At 53.7% G+C, this 21,075-nt stretch overlaps 1 long non-coding RNA gene across 1 annotated transcript in view; it reads right to left on the bottom strand.

The window, feature by feature from the left end:
- Window positions 1–20,716, bottom strand: part of LOC146799864 (uncharacterized) — a 191,037-nt gene extending 170,321 nt beyond the window's left edge. Inside the window, exon 1 of the long non-coding RNA XR_014968041.1 lies at window positions 20,641–20,716. This is a non-coding gene — a long non-coding RNA (uncharacterized LOC146799864). The remainder of the gene's footprint in view (window positions 1–20,640) is intronic.
- Window positions 20,717–21,075: the final 359 nt, after the last annotated feature.

Below are 21,075 nucleotides of genomic sequence, written 5' to 3'. Positions count from 1 at the left end.
TACGTTGATATTTTCAATCGGCACACGTATTCATCACATTAGGAGTTTTCGAGGTAATTTTCCATTTTTGCTACATACCTTGAACTGTTTACCAAAGATGTGAGGGTTATGACATTGGGCGTTCTGGCATTTTCTCTGCAGTTCAAACACCAGCACCGTCGCTTTAGAATTCATCAGATATCGGCTCATTATTGCTACAGCTCACAGTAAGTCGACATCCTCCTAGCATTACAGTTCGGTTCTTGATTTATATGGCAGTCATTAGGGCACCCATGTTGCACGTCGTGGATTCACAACAAGGGTCTCGCATGTAACACTACGCCTTACTTCTGATTCGGTGGCTTGGCGAACTCTTAGCGTTTTCTGTTTATGCACGTATGTTTCTCACTGTTTCTCGCTTATTCCAGTTCAACAATTCACGTTCACGTGATATTCATTCTGATTTTCATTTTCTTTTAAACAGTATTGCACAAGCACAGTCTAATTTTTCACAATTCGTTTTCATTGCCATGCACAACACATATTTTTCATTTTGCCTTATCTGGGCATTACACGCTGTTGTCTCAATTACAAAAAATATTACACAAACTATATATTTATTGTGTGTATAATTTTCTTTTACTGCGGCCCCTGAAGAAGGGATTAATATCATCCTGAAATGCATTGGGCTGGGCTGGGTAATCTAGTCACAACATGTATTAGAGATGTCATTTAGAACCAACAGTGTATTTGAGTTCTTTTTATGTCATTGTTGGAACTTTATTCATTTATGTGCATTCACTTTTTGTAATTTGATGGTAAGATTGACCTGATTCCAAAGTTCTTTAGTTACAATACATCTTTTGTATAAATTAACGGAATGATTTGTTTTCTTTGTTTTTTAAATAATACTGTGGAGTGTTCATTCTATAGTTCACGCTGTGCATCCAGTACACTGGTGAACACTCACCAGAATGGATATTTCCCTTCCTCACTGTGACATAGGACAGTGGCGGTTCCTCGATAAGGCGGAGGAGCGTCGCCCCACTGCCAAGAGTAGCAAAGAAAGGAAAAAATAAAATGATAATAACAGAATGTTATCATTTAATTTTTTTCTCCTGCTGCGGCAGTGTGTGAGGGGGCGGGACGGAGCTGCAGGGGAGGAACCGTAGACTCCACTGGAGCATTGTGATCGGCTTTGGGGTGGGAGCCTGGCTGCCTGCTTCCTGTTCCGACCTGGAGTCGGACACAGGCAGCAGGTAAGTTTTATTTGAATATATAACATATATTTTTAAAGCATTCCGCGAGTCACGTCTCCCATGCCTACCCACCGCCCACCTGCGAGCCGAACAAGCCACCCCTGCCATAGGACCCCCCTAACCTCACTGATGAGGCCTAATATCTCCAAAATCTGTCTGGGATTGCTTGGGTTCCCTTCTGAAAGAGTCCTCGCCTGGCAGCTCTGTTTGGACTGCACCCCTGAAGAGTAGGGTCAGGACTGATTCACATGGGTGGGACTCAGTCTAGAGCAGCAGGATTGGTGAAAAACGCTGGGTTGGAACCCCACGCGGTGCGATTGCCAGTGCTTATTTGTAAGCATTCCTCACATCACTTTTTGAGTGTTTGCTACAAAATCTGTCCATGGCTTCAAATCAGAGCTCTAAATGTCACACATAAGTCTATCGGTCGGCGCAACGAGTCGCGAGAGCGCATACATTACAACTTCTCAGCAGTGCGGGGCTATATGACGCGCATCCTCATAAAGGGTTCTGATAGCAAATGCATCTCATCAGGGGCGGCTCTAGGCTCATGGTGGCCCTGTGCAGGGAGCGCAGGTAGGGGGCCCCGGAAGAGGGGGTCCGGGCGGGGCGGAGCTCAGGAAGGTGTTTTAATAAAACGTCCAGAAAAGGCGTTAGATGACCAGTAACATGGTAACAGAAAAACAACGTTTACTTTTTGAGTGCTCATCACTTGGATACTTTGTTTTAGAATCTGGGTCTCTGGAGGGACCCCTTTCAACAAGAAAAACACGTTGCGCGTCCGTAAGAGAGTTCGGCCACAAAGTAGGATCCCTCCAATCACATAAATCATATTCAGAACACGGGTCTGTAACATGGTCTTGCTCTTTGGCTTCCTTTTCAATACCAGCATCATCCGTCTGTAAACTCTGAACCTCCTTCAGAATGCCAGATGTTGATGGACCGATGAATGATGTTTCAGTTTCTCTGTCTGAGGGTCTTTTGTAATAATCCTCATCCTGAGTTGGTAATTGCTGCATGTTTGTATCAATTTCAGAGTCACCTTGTTCATTTTCGTTGGTCTGCTCATGAGTATCATTCTGCTCATGGATATCATCATTTTTTTGTTCTTCTTTATGGTCGTCAGCGCCTGTTTTACCTAGTGCATCAGCAGTACTCTGGCCAGAGGATTCTCCATCTTTAGGTTTCCCTTGGGTGATAAAGTTCAGGATTGCTCCTTCCTGTGACACTACGAAAGCCTGCTGAGCCACCTTTCTCTTTCGTTTCGAATAACCAGATTTGTGTACTCGAATTCTCTTCATTTTGCTTGCAATGCAGCGTGCGAGGCTAGCAGTGGGTAGGGAAAAAAAGAAGACTATCAGCAGTGGCGGCTGCTGAAAGATTTTGATGTGTCATTTTTATTTTCTTGCAAAAACAACAGTTGATGGACAGAATGCAGAACAATGTCATACATTCACCCCAGTACAGAGATCTGGCCCTAAATCCATCGTTTTTTTGCTCACCACACCACCCCAGTTCAGACATGGCCATATGCAAATCAGCCTTGACCCTGTGCCTCATGGGAACAGTCCAGTCCGAACTGCCAAGCCATGTCTTCCCTGGACTACACAATGAAGGACCAGCATACCTTAATGAACGAGTGAATTTCCACCAACCTACCAGGAAAATATGTTCCAGAACCATCTCCCTAGCAGCCACCCAATGCAGCCGCTGATAAAACAGTGGAGGCCGCTACTTCTCCCACCTGGCAGTGAAGACCTGAAAACCCTCCCCCTGCACCTCAGAGCCTCACCATCGCTCCAGCAGTTCAGGAAGGACCACAAGACCTCGCTGTTCAACCACAAGCAGCATGATCCAGCAGCATGAATCCCACACCGCCTCGAGACCCTTATGTGTGAAGCAGCTGAGCTTTACAAACTCTGACTGATTGATAGTAATTACCCTTCCCACTACATGTATGACACATTATGAGGACTAGCTACATATGGAAGGTTTATTTGAAGAGTGTTATAAAAGTATAGGGTAGATCATGTGACTTGGCATACAAGGTCTGTTTTATCAGTCCACTGAGAACAGTAGAGCCTGGAGAATAGTTCATGATCTATTTGGGAAGTGACCTTAGCAGGAAGAGAGTAAGCTACCTTGAAATCATGGCACACAGAGACCTGTCTCAGTACGTCACTAACTGAACCTGAAGACAGCCTACAGGTAACCAAAGACTCGTCCACTTTACCACATTGTCAAAAGACAAAATACAATATATTTAATTAAGGTTTCTTGTATAGTGCCATATTCCAGCAACCAGTTCTGCTCGCTTTACAGAGCACCTATTAAACAAGGATTAATTACAGTGAGTCCTAAGGCTATGAAAAGGCACTAGAGGTTCACTGAAGCAAAATGAATGTGCAAGGAACATCCAGTCAGGAGACAACTTTCAAGCAGACGTACGAATCACTAGCACAGCGTACCAACGACCCCATGGGCCGTGGCATAAGCAAGGAAAATGGCCCCTTTGGCTGCTGCTCAGGAAGTAGAATATAGCAATTATCAGGGTTCAATGGGCCCCTGAGGGTTTTGGGTCTCAGTACCACTGTACTTGCTGAACCAATGGTAACTATGCCCCTAGTATGGACAGAGAAGGCTGCTTCACCAATTGCAAACTGAGGACTAGTTAAACTAGTTTTCTCTGCTAGTCACATGACAAGCACTGGAATGTAATTAAAGAAATGATCAAGAAGCCAGTCTCCTACCAAGGTCTCTGCAAAAGGGCATTAGATTGAGTTAACATGGGTAGGCACTGCCATCCTATTCCAGGCGTCCATCCATAGGTGCTTGCATTTCATGTCTGCCTCAACACCATATAAACAGGCATAACCAAATGCCAAGTACATTCGAACACTCGATGTTTTAAAAGATTTGTGCAGGCAGATCCACTCATTAGATCACAAGTATCAGCTTCATACTCTGTTTTCATGATTGTTGATAAGTAATTGTAATCATTTGAATGAATCCTTAACATTACGTCTAACACCTCGTACCCTGCTCTCCTCTTCCCCCCAATACGACCGTGCCTCCCAAGTTACACCTCCAAAAGTCACCATGCCTCCCCTCAGCCACAAGTAAACACCGCCCCTGCACTCCTAACTCACTCTTCCCTCAATATACAGCGCCGATCTGTACCACTCCCTACCCCTGGCGCACGGTGACCACCTCTCCGACCCGCGCCCTCTCAGAGATGAATCGTGAGAGAGAGGCTCTCTCACAATTCATCATGCCCTCCCTTCCCATGACCACCAGAATACCTCCAGCTCGCCACCTCACATGGCTTACCTCCACCCAGACCCAAAGCACACACCATCTACAATAACATCCTCACCCAACCTTCGCCACGCCCCCGGCTCCTCACCCCCACGGGCTGGGATACATTCCTACGCCTGATCTGCCCTCCTCCCCAGGGCTCCCCACACCCTCGTCCAATGGCTCACCTTCCCTCAGGTTCACTCTGCAGTGGCACACGCTGACCTCCTCACTCCCCCTCCCCATGCCCTGACCCTCGGGCTGCTCACCTCGCAGCTGGCACCAAAGGTTGCACACTGGCATGCTATCCTCTGCAAGGCGGCCTTTCTTGCCCAGGGTCTCTAGGCGCGCCGGTGCATGGCCTCGGCCGGTCTCGGTGCTGCTCGCTGCACGCCGGGCACGGGTGCTGCCACCCCTCCTGCCGCCAGTGATGCATGGTGCTTCTGTAACCCCTTCGCTGCAGGACTCGCGGGCACTGCGCATGCGCGCGCATGCGAGCCTCCGGAGGTGCCAGATCTGGACTATTAAAACAAGCTCGATTCTCCTGGAAAAAAAGTTCTAAACAAGCACAAGACCTACCAGAAGAGCCCGAAACAAGGCCGACCCCACACAAAGACGAGACTGGGTTAGAAAGGAAAAGAGTTTGAGTTTGAGTTTAAAAGCACTTATAAAGCGCACGTATACCGGCGGTTTCTTGGCGCTGTAGCTAGAGGGGACTGAGGGTTAAGAGCAGGGAGAGAGGGATGGGCATTTATTCAAAGGATTTAGTGAATAGGTAGGTTTTAAGACTTTTACGGAATTGGGGATAGAGGGTGATGGCACGGAGATGAAGGGGAAGGGAATTCCAAAGGATTGGTGCTAGAATGGCAAATTTGGAGCCGCCCCACTTCTTTCTCCGGAAGCGAGGGATGGTGAGGAGGGACTGAGAAGAAGAACGTAGGTCCCTAGAGGGGACATAGGGAACAATCTCAGAGGAGATGAAGGCAGGTGCCAGGTCCAATCGGGCCAGGAAAGTGATGGATGCGAGTTTGAATTGAATTCTAGCCCGCACTGGGAGCCAGTGGAGAGATTTCAGGAGTGGGGTGGAGTGGTGGAATTTGGGAAGGTTGAAGGCTAGGCGGGCCGCCTGGTTTTGGATCTGTTGTAGGCGGCGCAAACTGTATGCAGGAATACCGGCATACAGAGCGTTCCCGTAGTCCAGGCGGGACACCACCATGGCCAGAATAATAAGTTTGAGAGCGGAAAAAGTAAAGAAGCGGGACACCTTGCGGATAGTACGCAGTGAAAGGAAAGAGGAAGATACCACAGAGCTAACCTGGGAGTGGAGGGTGAGTTGGGAATTGAGCTTGATGCCTAGTGTTTTAACAGAGGAGGAGGGGACAGGAGGAGAACCAAGAGAGGGAGGCCAGCAAAGGGGGGACCAGGGGCTGGATGAGCCGCCCGTCAAAACCAACTCGGTTTTGTCCGGGTTAAGTTTGAGGTGATTGTGGCCCATCCAGTCCCTGATGTAAAGCATGACAGTTTGAAAGTTGAGGACAGCAGAAGGAGAGGAGAGATCAAAGACCAGCTGGAGGTCATCCGCATAGTTAAATACGGCGACCTCCATCTGTTGGAGAGAGAAGATAAGAGGGGCGATATATAGATTAAACAAAAGAGGGGAGAGAGATGAACCTTGAGGAACCCCGCACTGGACTTTCCGGAAGTCCGCTGTAAAGTCACCCAGGCGAACAGCCTGGGTGCGGTCGCTCAGGAAGGAGGACAACCAGACCAAGGCAGACCCCTCGATCCCCGCCGCCCTGACACGGGAAAGTAGGATGTTGTGGTCCACCGTATCAAAGGCGGCTGAGAGGTCGAGGAGCACAAGGGCCTGGTGATGATTGGTGTCCATACCCTCCCTGAGGGTGTCGAGGACCGACATGACCACGGACTCCGTGGAGTGTGCGGGCGGAAACCAGCTTGGTGGGGGGCAAGGGCACAAAGGAGCTCAGAGCGTAGGTGACGTGGCGCTCGAGCACCTTAGCTAGAAATGGCAGGAGGGAGATGGGGCGGAAATTGGCAGGGACAGAAGGATCTGCCCCAGGTTTTTTCAAGATGGGCACAATTACCGCAGACTTCAATGGGCTAGGAACTATGCCTTGCGCGAGGGAGCAATTGAGGAGGTGAAGGGGGGGATCTGGACAGGAGACAAAGATGTGGCGGAGGATATGGGCAGGACAGGGATCAAGAGGGGAGCCAGATTTGATCAGAGGCACCAATGTAGTCAGGTTTTCCCGGGTGATAGGGGGAAAGGTGATTAGTTTGCCTTTGGGAGGGGGACATTGGGGATCCAAAAAAGAAGGGGGAGGTGGGGGGATGTTGGCCTTAATGGTGATAATTTTCTGGATGAAACAATTATTAAGAGAAAGACAGAGATCATTTGACGGGGCAGGTTTAAGCGCAGTTCTGTCCGAGAATGCCAGGTTGTGAACGATGGAGAAGATCTCCTTAGACTGGTTCTCCGCTGCTAGGATTTTGGAGGAGAAATAAGCTGTTTTGGCCTCCAGGATGCTTTTTTTGTACTGGTTAAGGATATTGATATATTCCAGTTTCAAGGTGGGGCAGTAGTTTCTCCTCCAAGCCCGCTCTGCGCGGCGAACTATAAGTTTGGTGGCTTTAAGCTCTTGGTTAAACCACCGGTTGGCGTCTTTGTCGCGTTTAGAGGTGATGCGCTTGAGCGGGGCAACGGAGTCGCAGCTGCGGGAGAGCCACTGGTCTATAGCGTCAGCCTGGGAGACGGTGGTGAGGCCCTGAAGAGGCGGGAGAGAATCAGCAAGGAGAGAGGAGAGATTCTCAAGATTGACCCGGCCCCATGATCGGACCCAGGTGTTTTTGGGTCGGGGGGGCATAGCTGGGGGAAGGATAGGAAGGAGAAATGAAATCAAATGATGGTCGGACCAGGTGCAAGGGGAGATAGATAAGGATTCCACAGGGCAGTTCAGGGACCAGATTTGGTCAAGCTGGTGACCCTTGATGTGAGTGGGGGAGTGAACATGGGGAGTGAAGTTAAGGGAGAGGAGGGTTTCGGAAAAATCCTTAGATGACAGACATTCGGCAGGATCGGAAGGCCAGAAGTTAAAGTCGCCGAGGAGCAGGATGGAGGAGTTGTTGATTGCAATGGTGGCCAAGACCTCCAAAAAATCTGGGAGAAACTGCAGGGGGGACTGAGGAGGACGATAAGTAAGGAAACAGGTGAGAGGAGGGGAGGTGGATACTGTGCGAATCACCAGGAATTCGGTGGTAGCAATGTTAGGTAGAGGGAGAATTTGAAAAGGGAAATCGGTGCGTGCGATGACTGCCACGCCGCCCCCGGCTCTGCCCGAAGGGCGGTCAGCCCTGAGGGCGCAGTAGGAGGCTGGAAGGGTGGATAGGAGTGCAGGGAGGGAGTCATCGCAGAACCAGGTCTCGGTTAAGAAGAGGAGGTCTGGGGCCTGTAAGTCCAGCAAAACCGAGAGTTCATGCGAGTGGGCAACAGCAGAACGGGTGTTGAGGTAGAAAGCTGTGATGGTTTTAAGGTTTGGCGGAGGAGCAGGCCTACAGGTCGTAGGCAGGGTGTCCAGAATAGGAGGAGGGTGAGGGAGGGGAGAGAGGGAGGCTATGCCAAGAGCAGAAATGCGAGAGCTGGTACTGATCGTGATGGGCCAGGGGCCCTGGTAGCTGCGAAGTAGGTCCGGGCTGTAGGTGATAAGTGGGGCAGAGTGTAAGGCCCCTAGTCCCGGCCGGTCGCGGACGGGCGCAGACGGGCTTGCCTTAGGCGCGCCTTCGGCGCGCAATCGTCACGCCCGCTGCGCTCGTCCGCTGCGCTTCCTACCAAGACACATCTTTATGGTCGTGAGGCGGGGAGTTGAAAGGGGCGTGGCCAACAGAGTGGGCGTGTCTGTGGCGCGCCTCGCGCTCGAGAATGGCGTCTGGAGGTGAGGGGTCGTTGCAGCGAGGAGCGCTGTTCAAGAGAAGCCCAGGAGTGCAGGTAGGAGGGGAGGTGATAAAAACACGTTATCACAGTTTTAAAATGTTTAAAAGACAAAGTTATGCATTCTCCCGGCTTCCGCCTCAGGAGTCCAATAGCTAATGAAGCGCCTCGCTTCAGCGCTCGCTATATATACGCAAGAGGTCGAGGGGGCGTGGCCAACAGAGTGGGCGTGTCTGTGGCGCGCCTCGCGCTCGAGAATGGCATCTGGAGGTGAGGGGTCGTTGCAGCGAGGAGCGCTGTTCAAGAGAAGCCCAGGAGTGCAGGTAGGAGGGGAGGTGATAAAAACACGTTATCACAGTTTTAAAATGTTTAAAAGACAAAGTTATGCATTCTCCCGGCTTCCGCCTCAGGAGTCCAATAGCTAATGAAGCGCCTCGCTTCAGCGCTCGCTATATATACGCAAGAGGTCGAGGGGGCGTGGCCAACAGAGTGGGCGTGTCTGTGGCGCGCCTCGCGCTCGAGAATGGCGTCTGGAGGTGAGGGGTCGTTGCAGCGAGGAGCGCTGTTCAAGAGAAGCCCAGGAGTGCAGGTAGGAGGGGAGGTGATAAAAACACGTTATCACAGTTTTAAAATGTTTAAAAGACAAAGTTATGCATTCTCCCGGCTTCCGCCTCAGGAGTCCAATAGCTAATGTAAAGAGTATAAGAACAACCATTCAGCGTGCATCACATTAGATTTAGCACGCCTCAGTCGTTCATGCGGCAAATCCCTGCCAGGGGCCGCCACGAATATGTATTGTATCCGATTCCTCATGGTGGCCCCTGGGGTTTGGTGGCCCTGTGCAGGTGCACAGCTTGCACATGCCTAAGGCCGCCCCTGATCTCATACTTAGACGGCAATTACCAACAAGTCTCCTTCTTGACATGTTAGGAGTTCCCATCATTCAGAATGAAATTAAGAAGAACATTTCTCTCGCTGGCAAGATGCCAACCTGCTCTAACGTGGATGGCTGAGTCCGTTTAATGGACAGCGTGCACACGCTCGCTGCCCCGTCCCACCGACAGCTCCCCAAGCGAGCACTGGTAAAATCGCCGTCCTCTCTTGCCCCATGCAGATGAGTTTGCCAGTTTGTATGTGGGATGCCCTTTGCAGTGCAGTCCGGTGCCCTGTACTCCTGCACACAGACGCCATCAGCGCCCAATGCTATGTCAGAGCCACGGGCAGTTGGGTTGAAATGAGACTGCTTTTCGGACTCTGGGAACCCCGAGCCCGGGCTATGACTGCACTGGCATGTGGGCATTGTTATGTTCAAGGGAACACCCCCCCGCTTACGCGAGGGTGGTCCCGTCTGTGACCCGGAAGGGCCTAGTTAAATAAATGGGGGCTGGACCGGATGATCCGGGTCAGTGCACCGAAGCGCAGTGCACAGCGTAGGTGTGTGTTTCTATCTCCTCCCCGATCCCGGAGTGCATGCTGCCCGCCTACCTACCCGCTGTCATTCTCAGTCCTACACAGGACGTAACAACTGGCGACGAGGGGGTCTTTCCGGACTCTCGCAACACGACGGCTGGATCCTCGCTGCCTGACCCGCTCCGGTGGCGGCCGCCACACGGAGCGCTGCTACTCGCACGTGCGTGCGTCTACACGCGGCCTGTCCCGGCCGCCTCTCTGCTTTCTCCCGGCTCCCGGTGCTGTGTTCTCTTCCTCCTCGGCCTGCATCGAAGCTGCCGTCGTGCACCAAGAGCACGTGGGAGCGCTCTCATCGACCGGCCTGCTGCCTGGCTTTGCCCCATCGCATGTGCCTGTGTCCTGGCGGTGCTGCATTGAAGGACGCCACCCCCTGCAGCCTACTCTTCCCGGTCAGTTGCTGTCTGTGTCTCTGCAGGGGTTTGCTGTCTGTGGTGGCGGCATCGGTGTGGCGCATAGGCTGCTGTGAGTCGGAGGGGTGCCCGTGTCTGCTGATTCCTGCCCAGGGGGTCTTACCTGCCGCCGCCTGGTGCCACGTGGGGTGTGCTCGCCGACGCTCGACGCCCGGTCCCTGTGGCCTGGATGCTGGGTGCCTGTAGGCCGCATTTTGCCGCGGCCTGCGCCGGAAGTGCAGAGTTTTGGCTGTTTTGACTGCGTCAATCCCTGAAGCGCCGCCTCTGTCGTTTTCACAGTCTGCCTCCACCTGCTACTTTGGTCCTCCCGCCCAGTCGGCGCCAAGATGACGACGGTTCCCCCGGTGGAAGCGTTCATTGTGGACGGCCCGCCGTCCGCCCAGGTGGCCAAGTGGAAAGAGTGGCTGGAGCGCCTGGAGAATTATTTTGCCGCAGTCGGCCTCAAGCCTGAACGACATCGGCCCATGCTCCTGCATCTGGGTGGTTCTGCAGTTCACCGATTGGCCAAGTCCGTGGTGGAAACCGGCCCTCCCTACACCTATGCCACACTCAAAGCGGCCCTGACCGCACATTTTGAGCCCCTAGCGAATCCAGATTACGAACGTTTTCTCTTACGCCAAGCAAGGCAACAACCGGAGGAATCAGTTGACACCTTCTATGCTCGTCTGAAAGAACTGGCAAGCACCTGTACTCTACCGGACACAGATGACGAGCTGCGGGCGCAGTTCATCCAAGGCTGTTCGTCCGTGAAGTTGAGAGAAAGAGTCCTCGAACTGCCCGGAATCTCCATGGCGGACATTCTCACCATGGGCCGGTCCAAGGAATTGTCCAAGGTGCGCGCCGCACATATGGAAACGGCCCTCCAACGTCAAGTAAAAACAGAGCCAGTAAACGCGGTGGTGGCGACTACCCCGAAGAAAGCGTCTACGAAGAAGCCGGAACACGGAAAACCACCACCCTCGTCTCGTACCTGCTACATGTGCGGAGGCCCGTACCCACACCAAGGTCCATGCCCTGCGCAAGGAAAACGGTGTTCGGCGTGTCGTCGTCTGAACCATCTAGCCAAAGTGTGCCGCTCGGCGGGACGTCAGCGGCAACAAAGTCGGCAGATCAATGCGGTGGATGCCCCTCCACCCGAAACTGAGGAAGACGACATGGAGGACGATGAGGACGAAGGCACGGTCCATGTAATTCACGCCCTACAGCCTGATGGATGTCCGAGACGAAGGGCACCGAAGTGTCACGTCAAGATTGCAGGGCATCTAACGCCGGTGCTGATCGACACAGGTGCGTCCATAAACATAATGGCCCAGTCCATGCTGAAATCCTTCCCGACTCAGCCCGTCCTGAAGCCAACGTCCATACAGGTGTTTGCTTATGGCTCCGGCACACCACTCACTGTGGTAGGCGTCTTCACCACCGACATCGCCCACGAGGCCAACTCCGTCCGCACCAAGGTGTACGTCACCAAGGAGGGTACGGGGATGCTGTTGGGCTGTCGTACGGCGGAACATCTGCAACTGGTGGTTTTTGCATTCGCTGTGCACCTGGAGGATGTCGAGTCATTGGTGGAAGAATTTCGAGACCTGGTTGAGATACTGGACTCCATTACTGCGAGCAACACCATACCCCGTTTCGAGAAAATTATGGCCAGCCATGGGCTAATCAAGGAACTACGCACAGACAATGGTCCGCCATTCGCCAGCCATGAGTTCTCTGAATACCTCCGATCAAGAGGTGTCCGTCATGTAAAGATCACACCACGGTGGCCACAGGCTAATGGTGAGGCCGAGCGCTTCATGCGCACCCTAAACAAAGTGCTCCGGATAGCAATGTCTCGAGAGCAGAACATGGAGTGTGCCCTGTACAATTTCGTAAAGGAATATAGACTTACGCCTCACTCGACCACCATGGCCAGCCCTGGGTTTCTGTGCAATCAACGGGTGCTGAATGATGTGTTTCCCCAGGTGACACCATCCTTGCCTGCGTATCGTCAAGTATCCGAACGCCTCCGACAAAGGAGGGCTAAGAATGACCGAATGTCCCAGAGGCGCCATGCCAGGAGCAATACGTTGGTGGCCGGTGACCGGGTGCTGGTGAAGAATCGACATCCACGAGGGAAGTTCTCCCTTCCGTTTGAACCGGAGCCCTGGGTGATTCAGACAATTAAGGGCACGATGGTCACTGCCCAGAGGGGCCACGAGACAGTCACCAGGAACATCTCCCAATTCAAAAAGTACCGGTGTCCGGCACAACCAAGTGAGATGGTGCCAGAGTCTGAGGGTGGCGAACCAACGGGCGACGGTTTTGATGAGGAGAGTGGTTCACCAGGGCCAGTTCCCCCACTGCCTGGGGCAGTTGTGGAACATTCACCAGGGGCGGCTGGAGCTGAAGGCCGTAGAGATGTGAGCGAAGGTCGAGGTGGACACAGATATCATCTCCGAGCCAATCCAGCGGTGTCGTCTCGACTGAGAGGTTTTGTAATGGACTAAGGAAAAGAAATGCAGTGTTTTCCCGTTCTTTTGTCTCTCTCTCTCTCTCTCTCTCTCTCTCTCTCTCTCTCTCTCTCTCTCTCTCTCTCTCTCTCTCTCTCTCTCTCGTTTTTGAACTGGAGTTGTGTTTTGTTTTGTTGTGCCATGATAAAGGAGGAATGTTATGTTCAAGGGAACACCCCCCCCCCGCTTACGCGAGGGTGGTCCCGTCTGTGACCCGGAAGGGCCTAGTTAAATAAATGGGGGCTGGACCGGATGATCCGGGTCAGTGCACCGAAGCGCAGTGCACAGCGTAGGTGTGTGTTTCTATCTCCTCCCCGATCCCGGAGTGCATGCTGCCCGCCTACCTACCCGCTGTCATTCTCAGTCCTACACAGGACGTAACAGGCATGAGGCGGGTTCATACAAAGACCTGCATGCCTGCTTGGTTAGCAGTGCCACCCATCTCCACAATGATCTGTTTGGCAGTCACAACAGATTATCCTGATGGTTCGGGTATTTCCTGGTTCTACGACTATTACCAATTTGTGGAGGTAAAGAAATGACGCAGCAACAGAGGAGGAGGCAGGAGAGAGTAGTTTAATCGTCAACCCTCGTCAGCTTCCCGACAGTAACCGTCCCCTCGGGAATCTCCCAGAACATCAAGTTCAGGCATGCTACATTAGAGCAATCTACCAGGGCCGGCTTTAGGGCAGTGCGACCGGTGCGGCCGCACTGGGCGCTGACCTGTGGACGGGGCGCCGACCTCAGGGTGGGCGCTGTGTTTAGCAATACCTTATGGTTGGAGATATGATAGGCACTTTTGCTGGGTGCTAGTGAGAGAATTAGAGGAGGCGGTCATGGGGTGTGGGGGCACCACAAATGATTGTGGCACCGGGCGCCACCAGCGTTAAAGCCGGCCCTGCAATCTACCTTCCGACGCGAGATAGCCTGGAAGGGGGAAAGCCAACACAATTGTAATCTTAATCCTTTAAATAGCAGACAATAGAGAGAACTGTCTACGGAAGATAATTTAAGCAAACTCAGTGGTACGCATTTTATCAATCTTTTTAAGAATGAAAGGATGAGTCAGCTCCACAACCGTCTAGAGGAGCACGTGCTGGTAACGCCCATCTTCTCTAACAAATGAAACTTTTTTCAGTTACCATGCTCTCTTCACGGTTAAAATGCCCCCAGCAATGATGCCACAATAAGAGTGTACACTTGCGTCTTGTTCCTTATTATATTTGGATCCCTGGATAGCAGATCCTGTCTGGCATGTTTGCTGGATCCTGCTACAACCACATGAACCCCTTATTCTTTACACACTGACTTTCTGCAATATGTGGGTGTTGGTATGACGGATGTTTTGTGTGCGGCGCAGTAGTGCCTGCGATACTACAGCGATACCTCAAAGAGCTATACGTTTGCTACTCGACAAAGCGGAGATCAGCAGCTCACAAGATCCAATCCTGGCACGGCGGCTCCGCTTTCCATCCTCCCAAAGGTAAGACAATTGAGGATCAGCACCGGATACTAGCAATAGCTATTAATCGTAGCGCTTAGAAATGGCAGACGTGCAGCATGAAGCGCTACAAAAACAACACGCGTTATTACTTTCGCCATTACAGGCTGACCACAAATCTTCACCTGAAAGACAGTGATTGACAAAAACATCACCTTAACGCATTCAACAGGGAAAGTAGGTACGAACGCTTCGTTGATAAGCAATGCCCTGCTTTACAAACCGGCGCCTTCCCCACAGGCATCGCTCTTACAGCAACCCCCTAACGTTTGTGGGGCTGGATTTTCAGATGCGGTCACGTGAAGGGATTGGTTTTTGCAGAGGCCCGCCGTTCCTCCCCGTAGGGGGGGAGAGGCTCAGGGGCCGGCGCCATAACCCTCGCCGCGCCGAAGGTGACAGGAAGGAACCGGTTTTGGGCGCCCTTGGCGACCAAAAGCGGCGAGCAGTAGCCCCTCCTGCCCACGCGCTGGCCTCGCGGCTACCACTCCCCCCCGCAGCCAATGGGGGTGCGGGACAAGATGCAACCCCCCAATGGGGGGGGCAGGCACGATCGGCGGGAAAAGAAGATGAGCAATATAAGGTGCCGCTCTCCCAGAGAGCTCCTAACTTCGGGGAGCAGGGAGAGCGGCGCACCGACGTGGTTTTCTACAAAGACGAAGGCGAAGGACGAAGTACTGCCCGGACGAAGTACTGCCCGGACGAAGTACTGCACAAGAAGACGGGCCAGCTGAGGAGTCTACCGGAGCCACTGGGAACGAGACCCGTCTACAGCCAGCTGAGGAGTCTACCGGTGCCACAAGGAACGAGACCCGTCTACAGCCTTCGCTTGTGGGGTTGAGGCGACCGGACGGACAGGAATAGCCCCGAAGTGCTACTCACCGCTTGCACCGCTCTCAGGACCGTCGGTGACCCCCCCAACAGCTGGTCGCGTCAAGGTAGCGGCTCCGCTTCTGCAGCGGCGGCGCAGGCGCACTGGGCGCCGGTGCGTCCAGCGGGACGCAAGCACGCAGCGGAACGCCGCTGATTGAGGAGCGTAGCGGAGCCCCAAGGAGCCAGGGGGGTTCTGGGGTGAGCGGACCGACGGGACCAGCACCGAGGTGAGGCTCACCTCTTGTACCGCTCGCGGGATCGTTGGTGCCCCAACAGCTGGTCCCTTCAAGACAGCGATTCTGCTTCCGCGGCCAGACGCACTGGGCGCACGGCGAAACTATCCAAGGCCCCCCCCCCCCGGAACAACCCGAACATAAGCGGGGGGAGCTCATCGGAGTCCGCGGTGGCGGAGCAGCTCCTTCTTCGGACACCACCACTCGCGCGCCAGGTCGCGGGTGCTCCCGGCTTCTGAGACGCGCCGGAGGAATTTTGGGGCCATAGGTCACGGCAGGCCCTTGGTAGCATAGCGCGCACCACGTGCCCCTCCTCCTTGCAGTTCACGGGCAGCAAAAGCAAGCGTGACCCGGCACGGAGGGCTTTGAACAGGGAGGATCATCTTCGGTGCATAAGTGAGCGGCAGCACCCCGCTGGCAGCAATGGCTGAAGGGCAGCCGGAAGAAATTGCAGAACTTCTCAGGCGCATCAAAGAAGCGGCAGAGATTCACGGCAGGGAGTGGCTGAAGCCGCATCTGGGCCTCGATGGAGAGGAGAGTGCGCCTGACGAAATCGGGGTAGCAAACGGAGACGGCGCTCGCAGCCCAGCCCCCGCCAGAAGGTGGGGCACAAAAGAGACTAACAAGGTAGCGAGTTGGGGGCCTAACTCCGGGGAAAAAGCTACCCCCCCACACGCAAAGGGGCGTGGTAAACAACAAAGAACAATCTATGAGCTGTCAGGGTGATTTACGACCCTAGGAGTTGCAAATGAGCAAAAAGACAAACCAGTGATTTATGGCCAGCCGATGATTTATGGCTGATGATTTATGATGCTCATGCGGAGTGATTTATGACAGCCGAATGATGACAGATTGTGACAGAATGATTTATGGCCTACCGATGATTTATGACCCCATGATTTATGATATGTTGGCAAAATGATAACGAAATTATGATGGCTTGTGATAGAATGATTTATGACCAATGATTTACGACCCATGATGTCGGGCTGCTGATTTATGGGGATCAGGCAGAGTGATTTATGGCAACAAAGTAAGGGCCAATTGTGGCAGAATGATTTATGATGCATAATGATTTATGGCCCATGATTTATGATGTCCAGCTGACAATGCGTGACATCACATTGGTAATAATGTGTGACAACGATTTATGACCCCGGCCTCCAAGGGGTGGCAGGGGGAGTTGTACAAGTGCGATTATGGAAGCATTGTCATGGTGCACGAGGGATGACTTTGAGCTACTCCTGTTCCAAGCAGCATTCTCGGTGGCGTTCTTTGGCGCCTTCCGCATTAGCGAGCTAGTGGCTCCCAGGAGGCAGGGGCCGGCGGAGCGCTGCGTCCAAGCAGAGGACGTCACGCCAGGGCCAGCCTCAGTACAAATAAAGCTGCGAAGGTCAAAAACCGACCAAGAAGGAAAGGGCGCGGTGGTGGAGCTAAGGTGCATCCAGAGCGACAGGTCATGCGCAGTGTGCTGCTTGCGGAAATACATGGTGGCTCGCCCCACAGGCGGGGGAGCGCTGTTCAAACATCAGGATGGTAGTAACCTGAGCAGGTTTCAGTTTACTACAGTGATGCGCCAAGCCCTGGAGAAAGCAGGGCTGCCCTCGCGAGCGTTCGCTCCCCACTCGTTCAGGATCGGCGCAGCAACGGCAGCATCACAACACGGCATGCCGGAGGCGAGAATCCAAGAAATAGGCCGATGGCGGTCCAGGGCCTACAAAACGTATATCAGGCCGCAGCTGCTTTAAACCTGCGGATGCGGTCGCGCCACTCACCTTGGGATGCCACACGGCAGGGTCAGTGGCGCGCAGCATGCCACCTTGGGATGCCGCACGGCAGGGTGGCACGCAACAGGAACGCCAAACTATATAAAAAAAAAAAAAAAAAGGGAGAGACTGTATGATGATCTGATATGCGCCCCATTATTCAACAGGAAAACGCCCTCGGCTGGTATGGGTAGTGGGCCACTCGTTCGTCGCCAGGATGGGTACTTGGTGGCGGCAGACGGGCCACAGGCTGGCGGGGAAGCCCAGAGACACGTGCATCCGGTGGCTGGGACAACCAGGGATGAGCTGGAGCAGGCTGACGACGATGCTTAAGCATCTCCTGGCGGATACAGCATGGCACCCAGACATACTGATCATCCACCTCGGGGGTAATGACCTGACACGCATGGGGAGGAGAGTGTTAAGCCACGCAATGCAAGACGACCTCGTAAGGGCATCGGCGGCGTTCGGGGGAACAACCATCATCTGGTCGGAGATAATCAGCAGGGGTCACTGGAGGGGCGCAGAATCCCATAAAGCAGTAGAGAACAGCAGAAGGAAGCTGAACATTGCCATGCACAAATTTTGCAGTGCCAACGGCATGGAGTCAATCAGGCACGGCCTGATTCACCTGGGGCGCCAGGAGCTGTATGGCAAAGATGGGGTGCATCTATCCGAAGAAGGGTTGAAGATGTTCTGGGGCAACCTTTGGGGCGCGATGGCCTTGGCAGGTTGCAGATAAAAAAAAAAAAAATAAAAAAAAAATAAAAATAAAAAAAAAAAAAAAAAAGAGGCCGAGCATAGGGGGGGAGCCGCAAGAAGACGGGAGCCTCCCTGCGGCGTGGCGGAATAGCGGTACGATGGTTGGCTAACGAAACACACCGACAGGGCGGTGTGTAGGAGGAGGGCCGCTCACCTTGGGATGCCGCACGGCAGGGTGATGTGGCCTGGCCAACGAAAGAGGGGTACCAAACGGAGACGGCGCTCGCGGCCCAGACCCGGCCTGTCGGCAGGGCACAAAAGGTAGCGAGTTGGGGCCTAACTCCGGGGGGAGAGAAAGCTACCCCTCCCTACACCCAGAAAAAGCTTGGGTGACCAACCAAATGGTGGTCCCAGTGGTAATTGGACCAAAGGAAGAACACTAACGGACAACAACAGATCTGGTTGGGGGGTCGGGTCCTTCACGAACTGGAAGTGCAACGCACTACGAATGGGGGGGCACGGCTTTGTGTCCCAAAGAAATGGCGGTTCGCCAAAAACCCGATATGACCAATGTCATGCCAGATGTATGTAACCAGAATAAAACTGCGGCCAACAACGACCACAACTGTACCATTCTTGTTGGCTAAGTTCTTTGGGGATCGCCATGGGGGCAGGGGGTGTGGGGGCAGGAGTGTAAGTCGCACCGGGTAGGCGCAGTGCGAGGGTTGTTGCAGAGGCCCGCCGTTCCTCCCCGTAGGGGGGGAGAGGCTCAGGGGCCGGCGCCATAACCCTCGCCGCGCCGAAGGTGACAGGAAGGAACCGGTTTTGGGCGCCCTTGGCGACCAAAAGCGGCGAGCAGTAGCCCCTCCTGCCCACGCGCTGGCCTCGCGGCTACCACTCCCCCCCGCAGCCAATGGGGGTGCGGGACAAGATGCAACCCCCCAATGGGGGGGGCAGGCACGATCGGCGGGAAAAGAAGATGAGCAATATAAGGTGCCGCTCTCCCAGAGAGCTCCTAACTTCGGGGAGCAGGGAGAGCGGCGCACCGACGTGGTTTTCTACAAATCCCACCCACCCACACCTACGAGACAGCAATGTCGCAGTGCTGGACAGCAACACGAACGTTTGCGGAATAGGCGGAATAGCGGTACGATGGTTGGCTAACGAAACACACCGACAGGGCGGTGTGTAGGAGGAGGGCCGCTCACCTTGGGATGCCGCACGGCAGGGTGATGTGGCCTGGCCAACGAAAGAGGGGTACCAAACGGAGACGGCGCTCGCGGCCCAGACCCGGCCTGTCGGCAGGGCACAAAAGGTAGCGAGTTGGGGCCTAACTCCGGGGGGAGAGAAAGCTACCCCTCCCTACACCCAGAAAAAGCTTGGGTGACCAACCAAATGGTGGTCCCAGTGGTAATTGGACCAAAGGAAGAACACTAACGGACAACAACAGATCTGGTTGGGGGGTCGGGTCCTTCACGAACTGGAAGTGCAACGCACTACGAATGGGGGGGCACGGCTTTGTGTCCCAAAGAAATGGCGGTTCGCCAAAAACCCGATATGACCAATGTCATGCCAGATGTATGTAACCAGAATAAAACTGCGGCCAACAACGACCACAACTGTACCATTCTTGTTGGCTAAGTTCTTTGGGGATCGCCATGGGGGCAGGGGGTGTGGGGGCAGGAGTGTAAGTCGCACCGGGTAGGCGCAGTGCGAGGGTTGATAAGAATGGAGGTGACGAAAGCTGGGGGGCACGGAAGGGGGAATAGAACAAGCCCCTGAGCAACAAAGGCGATCACAAGCAGCGTACAGCAGCCTCGCACCCCGCCCCCAGGCGCGAGACTGACATGCACGCATCCAGGCTACACGGTTGTATGCAGGCGCGCAACACCCATTGGACTCACAGGGCTTCAGCCCCCCCGTCGTGTGTGGCAGCCCGGAATGAGACCGCTCCCGGGCACAGACACAGCCGCGCCCGAGCACTTCACGGGTCTTTAAAAGACCATTTGCATGTTAATGAGGCCTCGCTGCTGTTTCACCCCTTCTAAGCGCCCCTGCAGCTCCACTCTGCCTATGGCTTAAAGATTCAGCCCCCCCCCCCAGATTTTTTTATTAGCCCCCCCCCCGAAATTTGGCTCTAGTTGCGCCTCTGGTTGTATATGTCAAAACCGAGACCAGCTCTAGATCAACTGCAGTGACCTCACAATATCGATTACCAATATATCTACCGGGTAGGTATTCATAGAGAAGTATACATTTAGTATTCACAACTGCAATGTATACATAACCGCATAGCAGACACGAGGGGGTGTGTATAAGGAGCCACGGATATGGATTATTGGTCATTACTTGTGAGACACACACACAGGGCAGGCAGGAAGGGGCTCGGCCGTCTCCAGCGAGTAGTAGTTCACGCGGCTGAAAGTAGTTCCGCTTCCGGCAGGGCAGGAGGGTAACTAAACGCTGAGGTGAACGGAGTCCTGGTGCCCAGTTTATTAACACAGAGACAGAGAGGGGGTTACACAGAGGCGCGCCTGGATGTCTAGAGTTGGGGTAGATGTCATGTTTAAAACGGTGCATTACTAAAGATATCAGTGGGGGGCCGTGATGAGCAGCGGCAGTGCGGGGGAGACACAGACACACGCGCACACACTAGCACACCCATTCGAAACATGCACACACAAACATTCACACAAGCATGCACACACGTACCCAATGACAGAAGACGCTGCCCGGGCCGCGCCTCGAGGCGCGGCGCCTTCTGGTGCCCGGCAGCTTTCCTGTCGCGGGGTGTTTTACGTGTGTGGCTGAAAGAGAGCCCAGTTCTGTGGCCGCAGGTGGGAGGCTTCCCTGAGGCAAACTTTCCCATTTCACCTGCCCACAATGGCTAAGGACTTCCCATTGTCTATCCCTAGTCATCGGCTTTAGCAGAGGCATGAAACTCAAAGAAATAAGCATTGGCACAGCCAATAGGTCTCGCCTTTGGGGCCTTATAAGTGTTTAGTTCTGCAGCACAATGTCCTTGGTGAAACAACATCAAGTGTTGCTAGAACCCTTTGCAGTGTCAGATTGGCCATCCCCAAAGTAAGGGACAATTACACGAAGAAGGGTGTGAGTGACATGGGAACCCTTTGACCAAAGCACTAG

This window comes from Triturus cristatus, chromosome 8 (genome assembly GCF_964204655.1).
Source record: "Triturus cristatus chromosome 8, aTriCri1.1, whole genome shotgun sequence".
In the NCBI taxonomy this organism is placed as follows: domain Eukaryota; kingdom Metazoa; phylum Chordata; class Amphibia; order Caudata; family Salamandridae; genus Triturus; species Triturus cristatus.
This window is presented reverse-complemented; position numbering and strand designations above follow the sequence as displayed.